The sequence below is a fragment of the Symphalangus syndactylus genome, chromosome X (assembly GCF_028878055.3).
Source record: "Symphalangus syndactylus isolate Jambi chromosome X, NHGRI_mSymSyn1-v2.1_pri, whole genome shotgun sequence".
NCBI classification, from domain to species: domain Eukaryota; kingdom Metazoa; phylum Chordata; class Mammalia; order Primates; family Hylobatidae; genus Symphalangus; species Symphalangus syndactylus.
The window spans coordinates 107,582,242-107,588,060 of record NC_072447.2 but is presented as its reverse complement, the minus strand read 5'-3'; positions in this window follow the sequence as shown (position 1 = coordinate 107,588,060).

The following is a 5,819-nucleotide window of genomic DNA, read 5'->3' as shown; positions in this document are numbered from 1 at the left end:
CCCAGTAACTCTATCATGATTGAAATTAAGATTGTGTTATGTCATTCCAGTGGTTATTTTTTCATGCATATATACACATGTACTGTAAATTATATACACAATTCATGTAACTACTATAACCATATGTGCAGTTTGGTGTCTTTTTTTATATCTTTTGCTTTTATCTTAAATACTAACACAGTGATGAAGTGTTCTGATTAAATGACAAGGTATAAGATCGAACATCTTACTCTTTCCAGTTGACCCAGCCCCAATTCTTGAACAATGCATTGGAATGGAAATGCCATACCTGCAGCATATTAAATAATGTTATATGCCTGGGTCTACTCAAGAGCTTTCTATAGACTTCCTTTAATTTGCATGCTACCCAACAGTTATAAAATTATAGGTTTGAGGAACATTGTAATACCAGACAGTATAATCTCCATTCCTATCATCCAGCCTTTGGATTGATGGTACAAATAGTAATAATAATAAATGATAATATAAGATGACAACAATCATAGGACATATGGTAGATAAGTTACTTGCTCTAAATTACACAAATAGCAGTTAATGGTTCCCAGGGTCAAATCCAAGTTTTTGTAATCCCAAAGCCCACACCCCAGTCCACTGTTTCTTTTTAAAAATATTATTATTAATATTTTATAAGTACATAAACACATATACACATATACACATACAGGTTTTACATGAAAAGGTTTTTTTCTGGACAGATACACAATAACTCCAAAATAGTGGGGCCACTAGGAAGGGCAGTTTGGAGTCTGGAGAGAAATGGAGGTTACTTTGCATATAGAAGACTTTATAGGTAAATAATTCTCAAATATTTGGAGAAATTTCCTCTGGTAAAGGAAAGCATTGGTTAAAAGAACATCCTTTGACATTAGACAGCCTTGTATTTGTATTTGGTTTTGTCACTTACTACATCTTAAGCAATTACTTACACCCTCTAAGCCACAGTTTCCTTTCTACAAAAAAGACTAAAATGGTGGACACATACAAAGAAAGTATTAATTAAGATAAAACATGTAACATAACACAGGGCCTGGCACAGAGTAATCACTTAATTAATGCCATATATTATTTTTATTTCTAATAGTAGCAATAGCCCAAGATGGTTGGATGTACAGTATTTTTGGCTTCCAATGACAGCTGTTGTCAAGACATTCTTGCAATGGCTGCCATTCTACATGACAGCCTCTTATTCATGGCGCCATGACAAGCTAATGTGTCACAATCATTGTGTGTATTATAAGTAACTTGTTACTTGTAATACTTTACTGAAGCTTGAGGATTGTTTATGTTACAGCTGAATCAGTGTTGTACCTGTAAAAACTCTCTCACTCTCTTGAATTATGAAATAATTTTCTGAGTGGGAGAGAAAGGGGTGGAGTTATTCATAGCTATACAGCTGAGAATTGTGGACAACACTGGGTGTGCCAGTGGGAGTGTGCCATGTATGGGAAAACCACATCATCACAAGATATAGTCCTTTGCTCTGGAGGGCAACTAGTTTAAAGTCAGTAAACATGAAGTTTCAGATGATTTAAGGGTTCCCTATCCACTGTTTCTACATTGAGCGTCTTTCTGTGTTAGGACTTAGACCAACAAAGGGAAAGGACTCACTGAATGTCTTATGGTCAGTTGATAGGTCTGGCAAGAGGGATACAGGTTTGATGACTCCCATCTTCTGTCTATCTGACCGATTTTATTATTTGCCCTTATGTAGTGTTTCTTCTTCCTGGGGCTCAATAAGAAATTCCTTTACGCATGTCACACTAGAAAGAAAACAAGAGAGCAGAAAGTATGTGGAATAAAAGAAATGATGAGATAGGACCAACATTCACTTCTTGCTGCTACATTTCCAGATGCTCCCTGTTTAAAATTTATTTCACAGTGCACAGGTATTTTCTCTTTGAAACTACAAGAATGTAACCCCAAGATTCAATTCAAAAAGACAAAAAGGCAGAAGCACAAGGTTCATTCTTGGCAGAACAAATTGTAACAGCAGAAGACTCAAAATGTGACAGATGTCCACCAATAAGGGACTGACTGAATAACCTAAGATACATCTACCTCCTAGAGTATAATGCAGATATAACAAGCAATGAGAACTCCCACTCTATTATGTAGTGATCTCCAAAATATATACTGTTAAGTGAATAAAAAGCAAAGAAAAAAATATGTAGGGCTGCTGCTGCCCAATATGGTAGGCACTAGCCACTGATGGCTATTTCTTCCTGATGCACAAAATACATTCATTCCAGCTCAGTAGCCTCTAAAGTCTTAATTCATTCTAGCATCAACTCAAAAGTCCAAAATCCATAGTCTCATCTAAATCAGTTATGGTTGAGACTGAAAACCCAATTCATCCTAAGACAAATTCCTTCCAGCTGTGAGCTTGTGAATCAAAACAAGCTGTCTACTCCCAAAAATACAATAGTGACACAGGTGTAAACATTCCCATTCTAAAAGGGAGACGCAGGCAAAAAGAAAGGAGTAACAGGCCTCAAGCATAGTCCAAAACCCAACAGGGCCAAAAGCATTAAGTCTTTTTTTGTTGTTGTTTTTGTTTTTTTTGACAGACTTTCCCATTTTGTCACCCAGGCTGGAGTGCAATAGCATGATCTTGGCTTACTGCAACCTCTGCCTCTAGGGTTCAAGTGATCCTCCTTCCTTAGCTTCCTGAGTAGCTGAGACCACAGATGTGCATCACCATGTCCAGCTAATTTTTGTATGTTTTGTAGAGACAGGGTTTCACCATATTGCCCAGGCTGGTCTCAAACTCCTGAGCTCAAGCAGTCCACCCGCCTTGGCCTCCCAAAGTGCTGGGATTACAGACGTGAGCCACTGTGCAAGGCCCATTCAGTCTTAAAGCTAGAGAATCATTCTCTTTTGACTCCATGTCCTGAATACTGGGCTCACTGGGATGGGAACTGGGCCCTCAAAGCCACAGGCAGTCCTGCCTCTATGGGTTTGCTATACTTAGTCTACTCACCAGCTCTCACAAATTGGAGTCTCATGCCTGCAGCTTTCCAAGGCTGGAGTTGCACACTGGTAACTCTATAGTTCCGGGGTCTCTGAGATGGCCATACTCAACAGCTCACTAGGTATTGCCCTAGTAGAGGCTCTTTATGGTAGCTCCAACCCTGCAAGTATCTGCCTGGATCTCCAGGCTGTCTGAGACATCCTTTCAAATCTAGGAGGAAGTCATGCCCTCACAGCTCTTGCACTCTGTGTGCCTTTAGAATTAGCACCATATGGATACCACTAGTGTTTACAGCTTGTAACTTCTGAAGCTGCAGATTGAGCCACACCTGCGGTCACTTGAGCCACAGCAACTGGGGTGGCTGAGGAGCACTGTCCTGAAATGTGGGAAGAAGAGACCCAAGTGTCTCTTTGCAGCAAGCCCATGGAAGGCATCCTGGGCTGGTCCCCCTATAGCTCTGGGTCTGTGACAAGAGGGGCAGCCTCAAAGATCTCTGAAATACTTTGGGGGACTTTTTCTCATTGTCTTGATGAATAGCATCTGGCTCCCTTCCATCCATGGTAACCTCTTTAGCAAATAGTTGCTTGGCCACACCCTTAGTATTCTCTCCTAAACACCCTTTTCATTCTACATGGCCAGGCTGTAAATTTTTCTAACCTTTTTTTTGCTCCGCTTCTCTTTTAATTACAAATTCATACTTTAAGTCACTTATTTATTCTCACATCTCACTGTATGTGGTTAAAAGTAGCTGTGTAGCAGCCTGAATACTTTGATGCTTAGAGATTTCTTCCACCAGATACCCTACTTCATCACTCTTAAGTTCTGCATTCCATAAAGCCCTAGAACATGGACAAAATTCAGCCAAGGTCTTTGCTACTTTATAACAGGATGGCCTTTACACCAGTTTCCTACATTGTTCCTCATTTCTTTTCTTTCTTTTTTTTAATGGAGTTTGTTGCCCAGGCTGGAGTGCAATGGCGCAATCTTGGCTCACTGCAACCTCTGCCTCCTGGGTTCAAGCAATTCTCCTGCCTCAGCCTTCCAAGTAGCTGGGATTACAGGCGCCTGCCACCATGCCTGGCTAATTTTTTTTTTTTTTAATTTTTAGTAGAGACAGGGTTTCACCATGTTGGCCAGGCTGGTCTCGAACTCCTGACCTCAGGTGATCCAGCCGCCTCAGCCTCCCAAAGTGCTGGGATTACAGGCATCAGCCACCGTGCCCAGCCTGTTCATCATTTCTGTCCGAGACTTTATCAGAATGGCCTTTACTGTCCATATTTCTACCAACATTCTGGTCACAACCCCTTGAAGTACTTTAAGGCTTAAGTACTGTCTAAGAAGATTCAGACTTTTCCTATAGCTCTCCTCTTCTGAGTCTTCACCAGAATTGCCATTATAGCTCCGTTCATGGCAGTCTAGGCTTTTTCTAGCCTGTTCATTCAAATTCTTCCAGTCTCTACCCATCACTACCTAGCTCCAAAGCTGCTTCCACATTTTCAGGTATTTGTTATAGCCACAGCCCATGTCTCAGTATCAATTTTCTGTTAGTCCATTTTCTGCTGCTATAACAGAATAGTACAGACTGGGTAATGTATAAATAAATAAAATATATTTCTCACAGTTCTGGAGACTGAGAAGTCCAAAAGCATGGCTCCAGCATCTGGCAAGGGCCTTCATGCTACATCATAACTTGGGCAGAAGGGCAAGTGAGCACATGAGACAGAAAGAGGAAGTAGGACTGAACTCATTCAGTAGTTTAGGAGCCCACTCTCATGATAACTAGCCCACTCCCACAATAACAGCATTAATCCACTCATAAGGGTGGATCCCTTATGGGCTAATCACTGCTTAAAGTCATCTCTTCTTAATACCATTACAATGGCTGTTACATTTCAATTGGAGGGGACATTCAAAGCATAGCACCCAACAACCTCTTCTGTATATGATGCCCTACCAAGGGTTAGGGACTGGTCATTGTACAATCCCCATGCCTGTTCACTCAACAACCCCTTTTGGTGATGATGATGAGGATGATGATGGTGGAAGTGAAATCCTCTGCCTGGTGCCAAGAGACCTTGGTATGTGGATCATGTGAATTGACTGGCATTTAAGGTGGCAGACAGACAGGCTTATTCAGAATAACAGGTGCTTCCTCTGGGACAAAGATCTGGAGGGTAGGAAACTAATGTTGACAAAACTAATTATAAAGAAGATGTACTCTAAATTGTATCTCCTTTAATCTTAACATTTATTCAAGTAACCTATTATTAAATGCACAGTTTAGATCAAGTTATAGGAAATTAAGAGAGGTTGTGTAAACCAGAGAAACTGCTTTGGTTATTGTCTCCTCAGGAGTGGAGTCTGGAATTTCACTAAAGCTTTTCATGTGTTCTGAAGCCTCCAGGAATCTGAATGCTCTAATCTCCCTGGGCAGTAACAATCAATGCTGCCCTGGTCATTGCTTAATTTATTTATATAATGATCTGTATATTAAATTATAATATTGAAAATTTTAAAACACTGTGTATGACAAAATAAATCATTAAAGCTTGTCTCAGTAGGCTAGAGTAAATATGTACAAATTATATGGATATGTAAAGCATTCCCAGTAGCCAATATGGAAAGAAGGTCTGATGATGTTGTGGTAGGCACCCTCTAAGATTGTCCCCTATGATCCCCATTTTCCTTGTGTATTCACTTCCTGTATAATCTGTCCCATTGTGTGGGCTAGAGTTAGTGACTTGCTACTTAAAATTAAAATATGTGAGAAGGGATGGGATGTCACTTCTGAGATCAAGTGACAAAAAGCTGCTAAGGAGAGCCAGTT